At 42.5% G+C, this 23,236-nt stretch overlaps 1 protein-coding gene across 1 annotated transcript in view; it reads right to left on the bottom strand.

Annotated features, from left to right (window-relative positions):
* Positions 1-23,236, bottom strand: part of rnf220a (ring finger protein 220a) — a gene marked incomplete at both ends in the record, with an annotated part of 150,624 nt that overhangs the window by 73,813 nt on the left and 53,575 nt on the right. The window lies entirely within an intron of this gene.

The raw sequence follows: 23,236 nt of genomic DNA, 5'->3' as shown, positions 1-23,236 counted from the left end.
CTGTAACCATAGAAGCATCTGATCTCAGCCTTCACCAGGAATCCTACGTTTCCCCTCCATGCCCACAGCCACCCACTGTTTTATTGCCCACTGTTGTTCTCTGAAAGACTGGAATTCAACGTTTTATGGGGCAAAATTACCCCAGATATGTGGGGCAAGAGAAAGAAAAAAAAAGGAGGATTGCATTACTGCAACTCCTTAACGTCGGAACCGTTACACTCGATTACATTGACGGTTAAACATATATAAAATAAATTCTTCAAATGGGCTGTTCATTAGGGATTTTCTTCAAATTCCTGATACATGCCCGTAAAGTTAATAACTGGGACTGAAGGAGTGCGAGTGCAGGAGGGAAGATGCGGGGAGGAGGCGAGGGAGGGAGGGAGGGTGTGTGAGACTCTGTGTTCCTAACAGGAGGCGAGGGGTTTAGTGGTCTGTGCTTGCCAGGCTCCCTGCTGGGCCTCCTCTCATTGATGCTGCTCTTTTACAAGGGACCCTGCCTGGCAGAGAGGGGCAAAGCTCCCATGGTACAAAAGAAAGGGGGTGGGCAATTCCAGTCAGGGATGCAACTGTTGCTTGTGTGTGTGTGTGTGTGTGTGTGTGTGTGTGTGTGTGTGTGTGTGTGTGTGGTGGTGGGGGGGAAATCACTTTCACTTGCTCTGTTGAAGTAATTTACCAGTTAATAGCCGGTGAGTTTTTGCAAGACATCCAAATATTAAAAATGAAAACTGGTAAACCTGAAAAACTGTTTCCGTTGTTATTTTATCTCCACGTTGGGTGGCTCTAATTGTGATTATGCGATGGATCCATAATAGAAGAAAGAGATGGTGTCGGTGGAGGTGGTGATGGTGGTCATGATAAGAGTGGCAGACTCTTATTGTGAAATCCCGGTAGAGGGTAATTGGAATTCAATAGGAGTTAGATCATGGCTGCTGCCTCGGCTCCTTTGAGGGAAAAGCTATGGGGGATTAGCAGTCGTTAGCCCATAGTGATGTGAAGTGGAAAGGAACAGCTGGCTCTCAGCTAGCCACATGGTGTGTGTGTGTGTGTGTGTGTGTGTGTGTGTGTGTTTGTGTGTGTGTGTGTGTGTGTGTGTGTGTGTGTGTGTGTGTGTGTGTGTGTGTGTGTGTGTGTGTGTGTGTGTGTGTTACTGAGGAGCACGATAGTCAGGCCTTGTTAATACTGGTGCAAGGCCTCCACAGATGGCGTGTGTCCTAGAAACAGGTACAGATGCATTTAAGGTTTATGGACGCTTCTATATGCTACATGCTAACTGCTAGGTGGCGTACAAGGAAAGTATAGTCTACTGATAAGCAGATGAGTGGTTACATGAGAATTGAGGAAAGACTATTCAATATCTCTTATGTCTGAGGGTTTAGGTTTAGGGTTGTGGTTGGGGTAAGGTTTTATTAAAGTAGTAAAAAATATGTCTCATATTAAGAAACCCTTGCCTTCTACTTTGTGTAACTTTGTCAATCACAGCATAAAATCCCCTCAATAATCCAGAGTCATATGAATGTGTCCTCTCTGTGGACGTGTCCAGTGTTCGTGTGACAGGTCCATAGTTAGAAAACATTTAGAGGTGAATGACTAAGCACCACATTAACGTTTGGAAACTTAGTGTCTGATGCTTTACCGCAAGTGTAAACCAGGCCTTTTTTTGTGTGTTCCTGTGCAGCAAAAAGTTTATGACTGATTCTGTTCTATTCTGTTCTATTCCTTGTCGCTGCCTCCACGTTAGATGTTTCTAGTCCGCGGGGAGTCTGCTAAACTGTCAGTCCTGCAGAGTTTTACAAGCTTTGAACACTTTGTTATTTTATATAAAAGCAGGCGGGCAGGTTTGCTGAATACTTTTGCCATTTTATGTGGGGGAGATGAAGGAGAGAGAGGGAGGGAGGCAGTGAAAGAGCAGGGAAGGAAAGGTGGAATAAACAGGCCCATTAGACCAGTGTGATGATCGGGCACGTGGCTCCACACTGCAGCAAACGGCGACCGACATCACGGCGCAACACAATGCAACCGCTTGGACACTGTGCCTGTGATGTTTTTTACGTTTCTTTTGATTCCGCCAACACTGGCGTTGACAGTTACTGTGAAAACATGGTATTTTTTCATATGCAATATCCTTTTCTTATTCTACTTAATCAACCACACCTGAAACAAGGCGTTTCAGTTGTGATACATTTTTGAGTACAGTTGTTAGGGGGTATTCCCTTAAGTCTTTTAGAGATGATGACAACATCTCAAAGACACTGTTCTGTAATACTTGGTAAGAAGTCAATGATATTTACTGCAATATTTTAAAAAGACAACAACACTGACATCCACTGATTACATACATCCCGGTGTCCTGAAATAGTTCACTATTATTGTAGTAGGCTAGGGTTATAGTTGCAGGCCCTTAAATAAATATCATAAGGGATATCTATGGAGCTTTAAAGAGAAATTCCTGATTAACAACACAGTATTATGGCACACATGTTACAGGGCCAAATCAAATATGGGCACATCCAACATTACGGCATGTTTTAGGCTGTTTTTTAATCCATTGTTTGCTATTTAATATGCATCTTTGGTATTTTTTTGCCATGTTGGGTCATGTAGTTCTACTTTCCTGCCTCAGTGGTCAGGCTGCTGCTGTCATGTCCAACCACATTGTATTAATCAATCCTCTTCCCAATGGACTGAGCGCTACAACTAAGTGGAACAAGTTGCTCGCAGCGACAGCACGAGATTTAAAATCACATCTCCTCAGTGATTTCCACATACGTGGCGAGAAAGGGGTAAAAAAAAAAAGAAAGAAAAGAAAAGCGGCGCTGCTACAGAGAGCTTTTCAGATGATAGGCACGGCCTCAGGAGAGACCTCAATTCAACCGGTGTACGGGATATATCAGACCTTTGTCTCACCCCCTCTGCGGTCAAAATGACAAGACCTACTCCTCTCATCAGTGTCACGGTCTCCCTCGCTTTCTTTACCTCTCTTTCGCTCTCTTTCAATCTCTCTGTCCAGTCAGGTCAGGCTATTAAATGGTAGAATACATTACAGAAGGGGGGGGGGGGGGAGTGCGAGTGGAGGGCTAATAGATTGGAATATTATAACCATACAATAATTTCATGAAAAAGTCAAGGAGGGATCATCGTTCTTATTAACTCCAAGAGAAATTGAGGGTGGAAAATGTTCAAATAGAAAATGTTAATGCCGGGGCTATACTACATGTAATTGTGCCTGCGCCATTCCCTGGGCTGGCCCCATTCATGCCACTTTATTAGTGGTAATTGAGGATATGAATTATAAATGTGTGTGTGTGTGTGTGTGGGGGGGGGGGGGTTCTTCTTCTCATCAAAAGTGAAGCATAATGACCACTGCCATTGTTTAACCTTCATAATCGCGTGTTCTCATTTCTTTGCCTTCCTCTTCCATTCCCCGTTTTCCTTTTAACTCCATGACGACGTGGGTCTTTTGTTTTATTCATGTCGTCTCTTCAACTTCCCTGTCACTACCACACACACACACACACACACACACACACACACACACACACACACACACACACTCATCTACAAATTAAAAAATAAAAGTAGAACCATATAAGGTTCTTTGGCTTGTCCTCATAGGAGAACCCTTTTTGGTTCCTGATAGAACCAACCCTTAGTGTTACCAAGAACCCTTTTAAAACCCTTAATTCAGGAAAGGATCAAAATGGTTCTTACTGGAACCAGGTAGAACTTCAGCCCTTGTAGAAGAAGAAAACTTTTGTAACCCTTATTTCTAAGAGTGTACTAAATGTTTTACTTTTCTTCTTGTTTGCTTGTCTTAGCGTCTTAACTAACTTCTGTTTTGTCATTTATTCACCTCATCGGCATCTTGTTCCTTCAAATCTCCCCTCTTAGGTTTCTCAGAGCTAACTTGGCAGACCATTTTGCCGAAATTAAAACTATAACAGTCGAAAAAAAGAACGTGAGACGCATACTCAAACACCCACACACGGAGATGAGTGGGCGCTGGCGGAGCGTTTTCACCTTGCTGTAATTGCATAATAAGCCCCACCAGTGAGTAAATGCCCGAGGCAGGAGATCCAGCACAGGAGGCTGGGGGTTTTCTTGGCATTGTTTCTGAGAAGTTCACTTCTTCTTTTTTTTTCTAGGCTTTTTAAAGATCAGCAGCTCCACACCAACCATCCAACAAAGTCCATTAGCCCCAGCCTCTCACCCAGGAACCGTCTGCTTTTTATTTACAACATCAAACGCTTCACTTCATTAAATTACCTTTTCTTTCCCCTCCCTCCCTTCTCCTTCATAGCTCTCCTATCGTTGCATTTAGTTGAAACATGTTTTTCCGCAAACCAAAGGACGCAGGCGGGGTGACGGCAGGATAAAACAGCCTTTTTCGATGCAGCCAGCAGTAGTTTTATAGGGGGAAATAATGGGTAATTGGGAGACGGTATTTAACAGGAAACCAACATTGTGCTGTAATGCGAGTGTTGTTAAAGGGAGAGACACACAGGTTGGGTGTCTCTCCCTTTAAAAGTTGAAACGTGGGCGGCGGCCATTCACTTTTTTTTTCCCTTTTGAAGTCGTCAGCTGCCTGCTCAGTGGTGATGATGATGACGATGATTTTGCAAACAAAAAAAGTCACATCAGCACTCTCTTTAACTGTTAAAGTAGACGTATTATACGCTATTTCTCCAAGTGAACCTAGTTCCCTGGTGTCCTAATGAACATGTCTGTGACTTTGGTCAGTTCAATCACTCTGCCAAAACAGCCCTGTTCTGAACGCTCGCTTTTGAGTGTCTGTCTCTTTAAATGTAAATGAGTCACAGGAAACTACGTCAGCATCACTGAGGCTCCGGCAGCTAACAGCAGTTAGCATTTGGAAAAGCCATCATTTACCGACTCTTGCGGCACATTGCCGTCATATATAAAATCTATCCACTGGACACGTAAATCCTCTGAGGCTGGAAGTTTGTGTAGAACTCTGTGCTGCACTGTGCAGCCAAGAATAGAACACTTTGCAGACTTCTGCTCTTCTGGATACTATTGCCCTCGCCTGCACTCTCACGTTTTTTCGGGACAAAGAGTAGCTCCATGAGACAACAATTCCAGGAATGTACCATTGTGACATAGCAATGATACAGAAAATAATTAAATGAAAGTTAATTTTGTATAATATGTCTCCTTTAAAATGATTCTCCCGTTTATTCTACCATTTATCTCCATTTTAAAATATAATCAATGGAGACAATGCGATACAATTTGCATAGTTTACTCTTCAAGAGCCTTTTTTTTCTCTCCACACACAATTGATTGTTGTTTATTTGATCTCGCTCCAATCTCCTGTCAGATATGTGAGATGTTGTGCATGAAATCCCACCCGAAAGCCAAATCTTTGACTCAGATTTTTCTCTCCTCCTTCCAGCATTGATTGGGAGTTTGATTTGATCTCGGTCCCTCATGTACTGCCACATCTGCAGCTTGTACTGTTGTGTGAAGCGGGTGTCAGCTGTGTGAGCATATAAATGAAACCAGAGAAGAGTGAAAGCTAAACATTCTTCAGGATCAATATTCCAATATCTAACATCGGGGGAACTCCAATAAGTACAACGCCAGGGCCACTTCAATGGCAACATCAAGGCAGCAGGACTTACACACACACACACACACACGCACACATGCACGGAGAGACAAACGATTAGTGGGTTTCAGATAGTGATCAGGCAAGCACCATAAAATCCATCCTACTTAGGAGAAAGGAATAATTCATTTGGGGACAGGTTTCAATACGGTCCATACTAACCATGTCACAGTGAGGCGCTCACCAAAAAAAACGGTGGGGATAATTCGGGCCCAAGATGCATTGGCAAATTTTTTGAAGCAATGAAGTGAGGTCATATTGCCGGAAGCACCAGATAAGAATTAGCCAATCAATGTTCATCAAGGTGGTTAACATAATGAGCCCAAAGCCAACAAATGTGACCGAACACCGGCCGTCAAGCTGCTTGTTTTTTGGTGAGCTGTAACTGCAGGAAGCACTAGACCAGTTGCTTGATCTTTATAACCAACGTGCATGTAATTATTTAAATGTGCAAAGAGAAATTCCACTGCCATGATGGCAGAAGACTAAATGCCCATCTGCGAGCCCTCGTCGTTTCTCATCTTTCACCCAAATTATTAAGTAGCTTCCATTAGTCTTGGACATCTTTGTTTGGACAATAAGCAATGAGGCTGAACTAATGACCCTTGTCATAATTACATCAGAGGTGTGTGTGTGTGTGTGTGTGTGTGTGTGTGTGTGTGTGTGTGTGTGTAATGTGCCTGTTTGTGTGTATTCATACCAAGCCGTGACCCCGATGACCAGTGGTCATCGAAGCAATGACCACCACTGGTCGATACCCTCTCACCCGCCGAAACCAATCCTTCCCTCCCCACTTTCCACCTCCAACTCCTCCTCTTACCCACAAAGCCCATTCACAGCCCCAATCAATGTCGAATTATGGGTTATTTATTGAATAATCAAAAAGGTATTATGGGTCAGACTGGCTGAGTAGCCTGCAGTGGCTCACAATAGAGAAATAGAAGGTAGTGGTGGTGGTGGTGGTGGTGGTGGTGGAGGGGGGTGGGGACTATTTATCAGCCTAGCTGCCATGCATGCGTTTGAAATTAGGGTAATCAGCTGGCATGTAAACAGTAGGCCCAGCAGCTGGCTGCCAGACAGCTAGGCTATTACTCACTCGCCACTTATCACCACTGATGTGTGTGTGTATGTGTGTGTGTGTGTGTGTGTTTGCACGTGTGCATGCATTGGTTAGACAGAGTAGGCATTTAGGGATTGGTGATACGTTTTATTGCGGGGGGGATTGTGTGTGTGTGTGTGTGTGTGTGTGTTTGAGCTCGTAAGTGTTATGTAAGTCAGTGTCGGATCATATTTAACTTGTAGGGAAAGGGAGCATGTAGTGGTTAGCACTGTTGCCGCTGGTGCAGCATGAAGAGTGAAGAGCATGTTCTCCCCGTGTGTGTGTGTGTGTGTGTGTGTGTGTGTGTGTGCATGCGCGGGTTTTCCGCGGGTTCTCCGGTTTCCTACCCACAGTCAGATTTGGGGATTAGGCAAATTGGACACTCTAAATTGACCATGAGTGTGAGAGTGGATGGTTGGATGTGTCTCTGTGACGGACTGGCAATCTGTCCAGGGTTGTACCCCTGCCTATCGCCCGATGTCAGCTGAGCACCCCCCCCCCCCCCCATGAGGAGGATAAAATGGTAGAAAATGGACATTCTTTTTGTGGCAAGGAGCCAAAAACTGGAAGTTAGCATCAACATAAACTTGGAGGCACTATTTGAACACATATGCAACATTGCCAGCTGTCGCTAAACACCAACTACCTATTCAGCGATGTGAGGGTAAGTTGCTTGCCCAGAGACACAATGACATGTCAACTGGAGGAACCAAGGATCGACCCTCTGGTTGGAAGACGACCCACTCTGTACCCACTGTTCCACAGTCGGCTTCATAGGAGAGTAATATATACTCGGATTTACTATAAGCCAGACTTATTTTTTGCGACTATAGTACAATTTGCTAACACCTAGGACTACACTAATATGTGGATGGTGTGTATGACATCACACACTGTCTGTCCTGACAATGGTGGCATGACCACACAGGGGAAAAGTATTCATAATCAATGCAGAGAATTGTAAGGGGTTAAGATCTGAAACCCAAAGTCCCGAGGCCACTTGTAAACTAATCTTCGAGGGCAGCCCTCGTGTTAGAGGTCAACAGACATCGTTACAGCTGGTGTGCGGGGGGCAGAGGAGAGGGCAAGTCTGCACATGTGTGTGTGTGTGTGTGCGAGTGTGTGTGTGTGTGTGTGTGTGAAGGGCAGATGAGAGGGCAGGGTCAGCCGCTGTGGGCAGATCGTCTTTCACTCCAGAGCTTTGGCCTGTGAGGATTGGATGCAGGGAGAGTGGAAGGCTGTTTCTGACAAGGAGGGCGAGAGAGAGCAGACGAAACCTGATTTGTGTTTTTTTTTTTTTAAAACAACAAACAAGCAAATATGTATGAAAAATGGCAAAAAACACCTTGGTCAGTGGTTTTCATGCCATAATTTGTGATTGATGGGGAAATATAAATAGTTATTGTTTAGCCTCTGGTGTTCATACACCGTGTATATTTGACCATTAATGTTCTAGAATTTACTGTGTTGATCTTAGAGGAAACTGTGCATCCCATTCTTCAGTGATGAATTATGTTTGCTATAATGCAATGCTATTCAACTTAAGGCCCGGGGGCCAGAACCAGCCCTTCAAGCAATTTGGACCGACCCGTGGCCCATTAACCCATAAATAATGCATTATTAAAAAGCCAATAAAACTGTAGCGTTGCCTATTTCTGGCATTTTGCGACACTTTGTGATACTTTGCGTCCCTTTTGTGAAAATAATAGTACAGCTGTAATTGTAGGCGGCCTATGTATGTACCAGAATATTTTGCACAAAGCGCTAAATGTAGTAATTGTACCTGAATATTATTGGTACTGTTACTTATATTTCTGCGAAAATAGCCTTTTGTTGCCATTGCACCTTAATGTTGTTTATATTGTAACCTCTAGTTTTGTAAGAGCCAGTTGTGACTGTTTTACCCAAATGTTGGTGGTACTGTAACTGTAACCTTTTTGCACTATACGTAAATAGTATTGTACCTGAATGTTGGTGGTTTTGTTACTTACCTTTTTTGCACAAAACTAGCAAAACTTTATTTCAATAAATAAGTGCTAAATAATTTATAAAATTGTGTATCTATTTGTCTCCACTTACTGTACAGCCTTCTGAAAAGCTGGCCCTCTGGACATTTTAGTTGAATAGCCCTGCTATAAAGTAGAAGCAAATAAAAGCATTCCGTGTCGGGCCAGGTCACTGAGGTGGCAACAATTCATCAATGAATTGATCACAAATCCATTACTAAATTAATCATGAACTAATTTGATCATGAATTTACCCATTTGAGTGATTTTCTTCATTAAAAAGCTTCTTAAATGTGAATAATATGTGGATTTGTTTGTGTGCAGCTCTATCAGTACATAAATATAACTGTGTGTTCATGCCGACTGAGGTTAAAGCTGCAGCTCCAGTCTCTCTGTCCCCATGTATTAAACAAAGTGGCAACTTCCCTTAAACAGCCCTATCAATGCGGCCCACTGATGGACTCTATAATTTACAAACCAATCGAGTCAGGAAGGGGTCGAGAAGGAGGAAAGGAAGAAATAAAGGAAAAGAAATCAGAGATAAAAATAATTTTTATTCTATCCATCCACCCTTCCCTGTATCTGCCCATCTATTTGCTTTTAAGAGTTCTGTACTGTCGACATTTATTGCATGTTGCCATATTTTCATCCCTCAAAAAGAATTAGAAAAGCCAATGTTGGGGTGGGGTAAGTGAATTAGGATTGGTTTTTGCCTCCCCTGGCCACAGAGGAAGGTAGGGTTACCCACAATAAGATCAGAATGAGACCAATTTTGTTTCTGTTGCCATTCACAACAAACAATGGGCACCTAAAAGCCCTGCAGCATCTGTGGCCTCGCTCAGGCCAAAACACACATGATGGCCCCCGGGTCGATAGACGCCGACAGCTAGATGGACGAGTGGAGTCGCTTGCCAGAGCGCACACGCACGCACGAAGCGGCCACACATTTACGTCGGCAGACAAGCTCACGCGATTTTACCCTGATAGCTGTGAGCTGCCTGGAACACTAGTTAGCGGTTTCTGTAAAAGTGGCCTGAGTGCTTCTGAAGACACCGATCATATCAGCGAAAAGAGGAGAATAGAGGCTTATCGACTCAGAGAGGGTGACGGACAGGGAGAGAAAGAGGGAGGGAAGGCGAGTCGGGATTGGCGGTCTTGTCGAGGTAACAAATACTGTAGGTGATCTAATCACGAGGCATTACAGTGACAGACAGGCCGTAATCAGAGGTTACTATTTGGGGATTTAGAATGGATATATGGATGCTAAAATAGATTTGTTTCTTCTCTTCCCTTATAACCAGCAAAGAAACTTGCATTTTTTAATGCTTTACAGCCAAGCTGATTTTGATTAATTTAACCGAATTTCTAATCAACAAATGCCACTTCAAAAAACAATGTACTAATTTAATTTTCCAATTTAATATCATTTGTTGACATATTTAATTTTCCTGAAAGACAAAAACATAATGTTTTTTTAAGGCCTTTGAGGCCTCGAGTTAAAGGTGCATTATGTAATAAATCTAAAGCAACTGGCCATAAAATCCTCCTAATATGTCACAGAGACTCAGGAATAATGTTCATATAACAAACTGAACTCACCAACAACAACAGTACAGACAAAATATTTGCATTAAAAAATATATTTTGCAGACTGTAAATGATGTTTATGTTTTGAAATCATTGCAGTCAGTAGAGTCACAACTGTCGAGCAACCACGGGTTGCCAGTTATGTCAGAAAATGAAAGACCTATGTAGACCTAGGTATTTTGAATTTGATTGTAGTAACCGTTTTTGGCCACATTCTTACATATGGCACCTTTAAAATCCATATTTAACTTAAGCGCAGGTAATCATTTTAATAATATTTATTATTAATAATAATAATTAAACACTTATTTACACCTTATGTGATTCATGTCATAATAGAGGTAGAATAAGGTGTTATTAACACAAGGTGCTTAAAGGTGTGACTTAAACGGTTACTACATTCAAATTCAAAATACCGAGGTCTTTTAGGTTTAGTTTTCTGACGTAACTGGCAACCCGTGGTTGCTCGGCAGCTGAGACTCTACTGACTGCAATTATTGGTAGACGGCGGTAGGTGGCGCCACATGCCAAAACATGATTTCAAAACATACATTTGCAGTCTGCAAAATATTGTTTTTACTGCAAATATTTTGTCTGTACTGTTGTTGTTGGTGAGTTCAGTTTGTTATATGAACATTATTCCTGAGTCTCTGTGACATATTAGGAGGATTTATTTTGACAAGTTGTTTTAGATTTATTACATAATGCACCTTTAATGATTACAAGTACAGGGCTAGTATGCAACTTACATATGTTAGTAAGCACCTAGTTAATGGTGAATATTTGTTCCCTCATCTAAAGTGTGACCAAACTTGTGACAATAAGGAAAAGGCATTGGTTAAATACCTACTGTAAGTATGAATGCCGTACACAGCAGCATGACCTCACGCTGCCCTCAGCTAAAGACATTAGGATATACGCGGCGGTGTTGCGACAAGGTCACCCACGGTGCACCTCCACACACACACACACACACACACACACACACACACACACACACACACACACACACACACACACACACACACACACACACACACTGAGTCAGAAAGTCCCGGGTCCCCTGGGCGAGCCATTAAAGAAGCTTCCCTCTCAGGTCGCCTCTCATTACAGCCCATTAGTCAGGTGCATTTGAGAGAGAGTGTAGGGTCACCCTTCACTGGCGAACAAGTGGGGTAACAGAGTTAGAGAGAGAGATAGAGAGACAGGAGGACAGACCGAGGGAAGGGGGGGTGCTCTGTTTACACCTGCCCACTCACACATGTACACACCCCGGGGGTATCGATTGCAACCGCCGTTTCACCTTTGCCTCGGTGACCTCCCCAACGATGTGTTTATTTACTCCAAATGCACACGTTTGACACACGCTGCCTGTCACACTATAGCCGACGGGGGCATTACGGAGGCTTGAAGAACGCTGATTTGGATAACCTTTAGCACGCGGGGCAACTTAGCCCGACCCTTAAATCATACAGTTATTTTTTTTAGCTATGTTTCCCCCCCTGGAGGTGGAGGAGATATAAACTTATGGAAGGAGGAAGGGAAGTGGGGTGGAGAACTTTATCATTCTCAATGGTAATAACATTTTCATATCAATAATTGTTCTCATCACCAATCCAAACCTGTTCTTTGTCTATGTCTGACTTTTCAAGGTGATGATCTAAATCATTGGTTCTCAAAGTGCGGCCCGGGGGCCAATGGCGGCCCGCAGAAACATTTCTGGCGGCGCGCAATGAATTACAGTTGATAGTTTTAATCCAGGAGCTACTAAGCTTGTTAAATGTTTATTGGACATTACTGGATACAGACCAATAAGTGTAAACAAAAATACTGGGTATTTACCTGGTTTCTATATGGTGAATCTGAGTGTATTATTGGGTTATAAGCTGGTAATAAGCAGGTAGCTACAGCCCCCAATTACTAGCTATTTACCCAGTAAATATATGGAAACAGAAATGTGTTACTTGGTATTAACCTGTAATTAGAAGGTAAGATCAATGGCCAAAATACTGGGTTATTACCAGTAAATTATAAAGCGTTATTATATTAATGCTTAAATTACATTATATTAGCGCTTATATTACTTAACACTTAACTGTAGAACTGCAATCTGGTCATTAAAATGATTACAAATGGAATTTATTTCTGTTTTGTTCCTTTTTTTTTCCGTTTGGCGGCCCTCAGTCCAATGTTGGGTTCCTAAATTGGCCCTTGGGTATCAAAACTTTGAGAACCCCTGATCTAAATGATCTAAATATAAACTACCTGGTGCGAGGTTTGACCTCTTCTGAAGAAGTTCCTGTTTATCAGCAGACGGAGCCTGACTTTCCACACGTACTCCTTCACTTTCTGTGATAACGTTACAACACAAGGTGGAAGGGTCTTAAGACACGCCACATAGACTTTTACGAGTCTGCCAACCCCCTGATGAACTTTACCTCGATCCGCTGCGTGCGCAAGAAAGTAAAAACATATTGCTGTAATAAAGAAGGGCATAGAGTTTGACCCCTCGCGTCGCTATAACACAATATAGTTCCACTGATTGAACTAATATTTAATGAGCTCCTTTAAGAGTATTATGTAGAGCATATATGAATATATGAGCTTTGGTGGATAAATCAAACCAATCATGACCCTAATTAATCGATTGATACCATTAAATTAAGGTTTTTCTCCCTCTTTATGTTATTTTAAGGTGAGAAATGCATTTTTGCATTTACACATTCCCTTTGACAATCAAACTCGATGTTTTAGGAACCAGGATAAAGTGATAAAGTGGATAAAGTGACCTCTATTTATGTCTCCACCACTGCAGGGTGCATCTGGCAGGTTAGCTAGCACCTAAAAGCTAGATTAGATTAGATTACATGAGTATTTGTGCATTAAACATGCATACTATTGTGCGTGCATGCATGCAGAATGTGTGAAGTGTGTGAGTTGTCAGCCAGCCAGGGCGTCCAGAGTGATTTGTAGTAAAAAAAAATTTAATGGGGGATCCATACATATGTCTCTGTGTCAGTTTTATGACAGCGTTTATACACGGCAGGCCCCGCCATGCCAGCCCGGACTACAGTCAGCCAGGGCACAGATACTGTTCAGCACACACACACACACACACACACACACACACACACACCCACACACACACATGGTGTCTCTTTTTGTCACGATCTCTTTTAGCGGCGCCACAGGGACCAGTACTGTCGCAGAACTGTCAGTGCTGGGTGCTCGGGGCCCTAAATGAAGACATCAAGCGCTCTCATCCCGCGCTGTAATAAAACCCAGTCAACAAGCCCCCGCCGCGGGCCACGCGTAATGGGCTTTTTATTTCCGTTTGGTCGCCCCAGCCTACAGAATTAAAGCCCAGTTTGGTGAATGGAGGACAAAAGTGGCCTCAAGGTCACTGGTAGAGCTGGAGGCTTCAAAACCATAGAGTATAAGCACTGGTAGAAGTCGTTAAAAGCATGCAAATTAAACAAATGGGATAGTGGATGATTTTTGCAATTGTACAGTCAACGTTTCAGATGGATGACTGCATTTTAATCTGAAAATGAACCAGTATGCTGAGCTGGAAAGTAGCATCTGCTATTTCAACACAACTAAATGAAGTGAATTTCTTTATTTGACTGAGAATGTGGCAAAAACATCCACTCATGCTCATGCTCATGATCAATGTGAGGGTTTTCATTTGGGGGTGGTGGAGTGGTTCCAAAAAGGTTCTTAGTCCGACCCTGGTTCCACTTAAGTCTCACAATCCTGCAGGATGGCGTCGGGTGAATTTGAGACGATTGTCAATAGTTGTTAGTCTTTGAACATTGGCCATGTGTTGGAGGGGTGAGCAGTCCAGGGTGTACACAACTCCAACGTCTGATGCTCTTAATGCAAGCGGTACAAATCATAGATGGGATTTTATGTATTCAATTGTTGAAGACGTGTTCTGCAAGGATGTTGAGAGAAAATCTGAATCTGCTGCCTTCCTCTGATAACTTTACATGATCGTATGGAACAGTCTACCTAGTAGGAAACATACATAGACTTTTTGTAACATTAGAATACCGATATCCAGCTCAAAGTTAGTAGTCAAACTAATTGGCGGTGCAGTTAAGCAGCAGGCAAACTCTGCTCTGACCCCGCTGATCTCATTTAACCCACTTGCTCCATTTAGGAATGGACAGGAAGTAAATGATCTCCGTCGCAAAGGTCAGGGGTCAGCTCATGTTGTTGTGTCGCAGCAGAATAACTGCTGCCCCGTGTCAAAGACACGCCGCGTTGTTGTGTGTGAGAACAGGATGCGCTGTGCGGTGGTATTCAGTAATGAGAGGAAAAAACAACAGAGGAGCAGGGACAGGTGTCCAGTTAAGTTAGGATTACCACAACACACACACAACACACACACACACACACACAATGCTCTGGAGAATCATTTGAGTGTTTTTTCTTCTGATTTGATGAGTGATCTTCTTCTAATTTAATAAAGGTGTATTTTAGCACTGTTATTAATGTCTTAGTATGTCTACATTTAAAGGTGCATTATGTAATAAATCTAAAGCAACTGGCCATAAAATCCTCCTAATATGTCACAGAGACTCAGGAATAATGTTCATATAACAAACTGAACTCACCAACAACAACAGTACAGACAAAATATTTGCATTAAAAAAATATTTTGCAGACTGCAAATTCATATTTTGAAATCATGTTTTGGCATGTGGCGCCACCTACCGCCATCTACCAATCATTGCAGTCAGTAGAGTCTCAGCTGCCGAGCAACCATGAGTTGCCAGTTACGTCAGAAAACGAAACCTAAAAAACCTCGGTATTTTATTTTGAATTTGAATGTAGTAACCGTTTTTGGCCACATTCTTACATATGGCACCTTTAATGTTCAACCACCTCTAATTTAGATGGACCATCATAACTGTTGTGTATGCCACGCAGAGGACAAAGCTGTATCATTTCCTACTGGATCTGCATCCTTGTCTTAATAAAAAGATGATATCTAAGACTTTGTGTGCTGGCTTCAGCTAAGGAACATCATAAAAGTGGGTCAACTTCTGCCTGTCAGGTCTTTCTCCCCAAAAACCATTGCTTGACCTCACTACTACACGTCAGATGAATGTCCACATTTAAGGATAAGACTTATGGGTGCCATGTCTCAGTGTCCTTACACGTTCTCCAGTCGGAGGGGTCAATAAAAGTTGACAGTTTAAAACAACACTAAAAGAAAGACACGGCCACGGCAGTTTTTCATTGACAACTAGACAAAGACGCGATGCACCATTGAGGAAGTGGCTAACCATCACTGAAGTACTTAGTGAATGTCGGACTGATAACTCCTGCTCGACTCCCTTTTAGGCGATACTTTACTTAATTGAGTGTGAAACCTTTATCACTATCAAGACAGAGAAGGGAGACGGAGGATGCCGGTGGAGGATGAAGGAGAAGACAGCAGAGAGATGAAAGAAGAAGAGCACAGGAAAGGTGAAGAAAGGGAAAGAGGAGGTGAATGAGTGTCCCCCTCACCAGATGGAGTGGCCATATAGGCAGGTACCCTCCAAATGAACCTCCACCCCTCCCCTCATGTTAACCCCCATCCCCTCCACCCAGTATACTGAACCCCACCACTCTGTCATGCTATTACCTCCCTGTCTCTTTCATTATCTGCTGTGAACTCTGGGTAACCTCATCGTGGCCATTCTTTATGTCACGGCCCGCAACGCGAGCCGTGATTTAGGCCCATCCAGTCCACCTAATTTGATTTCATCATCACAGGGGCGCGGCGAGAAATAAGGGGGGGGGAGGGTTATGTTGTGGGAGAGGAGATGGGGAAGACAGGACAGGGAGAGGGAGAAGAAGGTGGAGGTGGAACATGGGGGAGAGAGAGAGAGAGAGAGGTAAGGAAGGGGGTCACCTAAGTAAGCCATAGCCGGACGACTTGAAGAGGCTAATAAAGTAATTAAGGCCTTCGTTACATGGCCATAATATTCACCCTAAAACACTGATAACTATTATTGGACCCAATCATGAGCCAACATTAATAGTTCTCTCCTCTTATACTGTACCTCTCAACTATGTGAACCACAAAGTACACGAGACAAGTCTTGTTTTTGGAAATGCTTGTGTTCAAGTTCACGTAACAAAGCCATCCAGCTAAGGAGGAAGTCAGGTGATGATCGATGCTGTCCACATCCTGTAGGAGGTCAGGATGAACTGATGGTTCTGAGAATGCTGCCGAGGTTTCTTTTCACCTTGATTGTTATTGTTGTTTTACCACACTCTTAGAAATAAAAGTGGAACCATATAAGGTTCTTCGGCTTGTCCTCATAGGAGAACCCTTTCGGAGGGTTCCACTAAGAACCCTTTTAAAACCCTTTATTCAGGAAAGGGGTTTTAAAGGGTTCTCTGGATCAAAATGGTTCTTGCTGAAACCATTAGTGTTACCAAGAACCCTTGAAAAACCCTTTCTTCAGCCCTTGTAGAAGGACACTTTTGGAACCCTTATTTCTAAAAGTGTAGAAGAAGTTGTCTTTTTTATTCAAACTATGATGTTTCCTTAAAGGTTTAAGAATTAGTCATGAAAGTGTATCAAATAGATGACTCTCTTCACTCTCTTGACTTCTTCACCCATCCCCTTCCCAAGTACATCCGGGAACTACGGTGGCCTTCGGTTTGCATTGTTAGCTTTCATTTCAGAATGGCTGCTAAAACGATTATGTGCTGTAAAAATATGCAGCAATTACACACTAATACAAACGTATTGATGCGTAGTGGATTACATTTCTGCCAAAATGACACACGGAGCCTTTAACTGGTCAACTGCTTTAGCGCCTAAGCCCATAACCAAACATCAACCACAGAGATGTCATATAATTGAACACACTTATTTAAATTAATAGATATTTCAACATTGTACTAAATAATACAGATTAGCATCGAAGGCCTCAAAACCAGTCTGGCCTTTGACCTGAGGCATCAGCAAGTCTTTCCTGGGGATCTACTTCCTGTTCTCTGGAATGGACCAAAACAGGACCATAGAGGGAAAAAAAAAGTTGTTGGTGCCACGTGAGGGAGCTGATTTACGTACCTAAAGAAGTGGACAGGTATAAGAGGTAGATCATAGAAGATTGATCGAGTTTCTTGGGAGCACGCACACACACATATTTTCCATTTATCTGTCATATAATTAAACAAAATCTCTGGCGAGTCACTTAAATGACAATCAGTCAACGCAGAAAGGGAAAAAAAAAAACCTGACACTCCACGCAGCTGCCGATATATGCTGCTGCTACCAAGTGATTACACTTACAACTTAAAAAAAGTGTTACACACACACACACAGATGTGTACCCTCCTCTGTTTGACACACAGACGCAGACGCTGTCATTGCGGGTAATCATCAGCCATTAGGATACATGGAGGAAAAAGACAACAAAGCAAAGTGTCTTCATTGCCAAACCAGCTATTATCTTTCACTCAATACGCCATAAAGGAAAGGAGGGAATTTAGAGAGTCTGCGACGTTAAGGCCATATATGTAGTTAACTTCCAGTCGAGCATCAGATGAAATTACGTTACGTCTTTGTTAGCCTGTTATGGCGAAGAGGAGGAGGAGGAGGAGGAGGAGGGTGGAGACAGAAGACAAAGAGACAGAGATGATTCTCTTCCTGTCGCCGTTTTCTCTCCCGAACGCTTCAAGTTGCCAACGAGATCGTCACTAACACAAACTGCCAGCTTGAGTTTGACTCCATGTCAGAGTGAAACAAGGCATTTAATTCAACCTAATATAATATGCTGTATACAAACCAACTTTGGAGGGCGACGCTAAATAAAAAAAAATAAAAAATAGACACCGACTGAATACGAGATGCTGATTGAATGCAAATCTATAGGTAGTGACATCAGTATTTGGCGGTGAAAATAGGAACCATCTATCAAAGTCAGAGGCGAGGAGAAAACGCCTCTTCACTCCTCAATATCACTCTTTGACGGGAACTACATGGTAATGCGTAACGATCGCTTCAATGCGATTATTTTCCAGAGGAGGGAAAAAAAATAAAAATAAACAGCCGTGTGTTTTCATAGCGTTTGAGAGTGTTTGAGTGTGTGGAGAAAAGTCAATCCAGACACTTTTACAAACCTCTCCTGTTCCTGAGAGGAGAGGGTTCATGCTCCACACACACACACACACACACACACACACACACACATTGACCAGTCATCCGTGGTCTTTTATTTGTGTTGTGTTGATGTCTATGGTTTATACAGTTGTGCCATATTCAGTTGATGAAAACTGAAAATGACATCGTTTTAAAGTATTTTCCATTAACACCGCTTTTTCAAACATCCGGGTTTTATTCCGTATACTTCCATTATTAGACTTTGCACACAGAAATGAAATCAGTCCAAAAATAAACAATATAAAAATCTTCAGTCAGGGTTTGAGTTGTCACTTGAGAGAAGCGTCATGCCAAAAAACACTAAAGAAATCAGTTTAGATTTGAGGGGGAAAAAAAGGATTGTTGACGCCCACAGAGCAGGAGAAGGATCTACAAAGTTATTAAAGTGTTTCCGAGTGTCACGAAGGAGTGGGAGTGCGTTGGTTTTTATGGGGAATAAAAGTCAAATAATGGAAGCATCAAAACTAAAACTAGGATGTTTGAAAAAGCTGCGTTAAACAACACTTGGGAAATTCAACTATTACCAATTGGTGCGTGTGCAAAAAGGACTAATTCTCCCACAGGATGAATTGAATCAATGGCCGGTGTGCACATAACACAGGGGAAAATCAAGACATTTGCACTCTTACTCTGCACTTTTTTTTAGTCGTAGTTCCATATTTTAGTGTCTTTAATGTCTTGGTGACCACAATTAATTATAATAATGAACAAGAATAAAGGAAGGATTCTTGGTAACACTTTAGATGAGGGAACACATATTCACCATTAACTAGGTGCTTACTAACATGCACATAAGTAGCATGCTAGCCCTTTATTAGTAAGCACGTATTAACACATTATGTAGGAAAAATCTTAATTCATCTCGTAATATAGGTAGAATAAGGTCATGTAGAATAAGGTGTTAATACGTGCTTAAAGATGACTAATGCACCTAGTTAATGGTAAATATGTGATCCCTCATCTAAAGTGTTACCTGATTCTTTTAGGTGTACACAACCTTTACCTGTTTGCATTTCCATTATTATTACGGGAGCGCAGATTTGCCGAAAAAAATAATCCGTCTTTGTCGAGAGAGGCATCGCTGCCGCAGCAGCGGAGCAGACAGCCACGACGTGACACTTCAGTGGCGACTAAATATTTAATCAGAGCCAGTTGTTTTTCTGCCAGGTTATGCCTCCATCTGGGTAGCAGCCGAGTGTGAGCCCATGTGTGTTTCTGTGACCTCAAAATGAAGGAATTAAAATAAAGGCCCGTCTGCATTCCTGTCTGTCTCTCTCTCTCTCTCCGTCTAATTCTCTCACACCACTAAGTTTCTTTGCTTCTCCTGGCATCAGCTCCACCGCCGCTGGAACGCCAAAGACGCCGTATGTTCAATTCACTGAACGCGATGACGTCACCGATGACGCATGAGTCACTGTGTACGTGTGAGGGCAAAAATCAGTTGCTGTAATTAAAGTCAACGTGTTTTGTAATTTGTAATAACATGATAACATGAAAATTACAAGATTTTTGGTAACACTTTAGATTAGGGAACATATATTCACCATAAACTATTGGTGCTTACTAGCATATATAAGTTGCATACTAGCCCTTTTATTAGTAATCATTAAGCATGTACATTATTCTACCTCTATTACGACACAAATTTTTCCTACATAAGGTGTTAATTCATGCTTAATATTTACTAATAAAGGGCTAGTACTTAGCCTACGTATATGCATGTTAGTAAGCACCGAGTTAATGTTGAATATGTGTTCCCTACACTCTTAGAAATAAGGGTTCCAAAAGGGTCCTTCTACAAGGCCTGAGGTTCTACCTGGAACCATTTGCTTCTGAAAAAGCCTTTTCCCTGAATAAAGGTTTTTAAAAGGGTTCTTGGTGGAACCCTCCAAAAGGGAGCCAAAAAGGTTTCTCCTATGAGGACAACCTGAAGAACCTTATATAGTTCTACTCGGCACTTTTATTTCTAAGAGTGTAATCTAAAGTGTTAACCAATGTTTTTTTTCAGATTTGAGGACAAATTAAAAACAAGAGAACAAAGCACATGCAAGACAGAGTAAAAAAAGCAAAAAAAGCAACAATATTAGGGACATTACAGAGCAACATATGGCCTGTATTTCAACATCCAGCCTCTCTGAAACCATGTAATGATCTTTCACGGCACCACAAGATGACCATAAATCCAAAGTCACATTATTCTCCACCACAGTAATTATGCGAATAGCATGCATGTCAACAGTTACATGCAAGTGTGTGTGTGTGTGTGCGCGCGTATGTGGGTGTAGAGTTTTTTAATACCGCCGAGCAACAGAGAGAAACCTTGTTAAATCCAAGTCGGGAACAGACACACTCTCCACGTAACCGCAAACTCCCTCCTCCTCCTCCTCCCTCTGCGCCTCCCTCCCTCTGCTTACTGTGGTGTAAACACAGATTGTTAGGTTAGGGGTTAAAAGTGTTGTGCTTAGATTCTCTCGGCACTAATCTAATTTCTCCTCTCTTTGCGCGTCTATATTTATTTGGTTTTGTCAACACTCACGTCTCCTTCTCTCCCTTCTCTTTCTCCCTCTCCCTCTCTCTCGCTCCCCTCCTCTGCCAGTTGCATCGATCGCTGCTAATGGATTGGCTCTGATTCCGGAGACGTCTAACATGCTTTCCTATCCTCTTATTTTCACCCGGGGAAATCAATGAGGAAAGGCCTGAAAATTTAGACAGGATCGGGTTTTAAGGAATCTACAGTGAGACAAGGCCCACCGGAGTGTGAGGGAGAGGAAAAAGAGAGTGTGTGTGTGTGTGTGGGTGAGATGCACATGTATGACATGACCACATGAAGCACACCGCTGTCCACGCAATGCAAACTGTTTACTGCAATTATTGTATTATTTCTTCATCTAGAAAATATCAGAAAATTGTGGTAAATGATAAAGCCGGCATATGCAATTCTCAAAACAGCCGGTGATCAATTCATTGTACGAGTATAAGTTGAATTATAAAGTGCACCGGCTTCTTTAATGACGTCACAATCAAAGCCTGTTTTGCAGCATCTGCTGCAGAATCTGCTGCAAAACACCAAACAATCTTCATTTATAATATACTGCACCTCACGACAGGATTTACAGCAGCTCTAAAACCTTTATTGTTCGTGACACTGCGATCATTTCCCTTTTTTATGTGCTGGAGCCTCACCTGTGACCGTGCATTAATTCCTACGTTTTATTATTAAAGTGGTCAAAGTTATCACTCGATTATTACCGCAGTGCACATTTTTTTTGGAGGTGAAGTGACAACAGAGTTTTAAAATAAAGTTGAGGATTATACTTCAGAATTTGACTGCTATTTACAAAATGCTAATCATTTTTAGATCATCTAGATAAACATTTTCGGTAGTGCTGGGTAGGTTATCGCGTTAACAGCGGTTTAACGGCGTCAGCGTTAACGCAAGGCGCGTTTCCATGACGACTGACCGGAAAAAGACGCTCGTGACGTCATGTTTGCATGCCGCGGCACCAGAGTCCAGGCACCTCTTACCAGTTAGCTCCATTAGCCGTGCTAGCGCCTTTTAGCGCCGGTTAGCGCGCCTACAGTCGAACTGGAGCGGTCTGTTTATTAAACGAAAAGAGCAGCGCTACAAATAACCAACGTACCGTAACGTGTTACTGCGTACGTGTGCCTCTGTTTTTTATAGTTTAGCGTTACTTTAGCGACTCATTTTAACAATCGGGAGTCACGTAAACATGACGTCACGCGCGTCCTTTTCCGGTCAGTCGTCATGGAAACGGGTCTTGCATTAACTAGTGCCCAGCTCTAATTTTTTGCTAACTCTTTAGATTAGGGAACACATATTGGCAATTCACAAGGTGCTTACTAACATGCATATAAGTCGCATACTATTCCTTTATTAGTAAAGATTAAGCACATGTAGGAAAAATCTGAATTCATGTCATAATAGAGGTAGAATTAGGTTATGTAGAATAAGGTGTTAAAAGAGTGTTTATAATTACTAATAAAGGGCTAGTATGCGACTTATATATGTTAGTAAGCACCTAGTTAATGGTGAATATGTGTTCCCTATTAATAGAGACTCAGTGATATTTCTGACCATGTATTGACTGTAAGGCCCCACACGTGCTCTGAACTACGGACAGCAGTTTGACATCAATTGATGAACAGATCATCCCACGGTGATACAGCAGCATCGCTCCTTTACGTCATTGCCTCGATCTCTCGTCTCTCGTGTCGCAAAAAACACAAGTGTGTGATCCTGCTCGACTACTTTGACCTTTAGTCACCGTGTGTGCGGCTAAATTTGCTAATATGACGGCAGAAATAAACACACGGGGACAAATAATGCTGCTCACACAACGGATGGTGCTGTGTTAAATCTGAGACGGCAATCGATGACCAATAAGGAGCGTGTGTGTGTGTGTGTGACATACAGGGGGCAGAAGGGCCCAGCAGGTTTGAAACTCTATCCTAGGGCCAGATCATTTATAAATGGGAGGATATTGATGAGTTCAGTGTGAGTGTGCGCTTATATGTGTGTGTGGGGGAGAGATTGTGTGTGTGTGTGCGTGTGTGTGCGTGTGTGTGTGTGTGTGTGTGTGTGTGTGTGTGTGTGTGTAGGTGGGAAGACATCAATGTGCTCCCTGCCTCTTCACACAGCAGAGCAAATTGGAGAAGTTGTCAGGAGTCACAACATGAGGGGCCAGCCAGGGGACGAAGACGGCTGCAGGCAGGAT

This window comes from Microchirus variegatus (genome assembly GCF_963457635.1).
Source record: "Microchirus variegatus genome assembly, chromosome: 5".
Lineage (NCBI taxonomy): Eukaryota > Metazoa > Chordata > Actinopteri > Pleuronectiformes > Soleidae > Microchirus > Microchirus variegatus.
The sequence above is the reverse complement of the archived record's forward strand: the minus strand, read 5'-3'. Positions and strand labels throughout refer to the sequence as shown.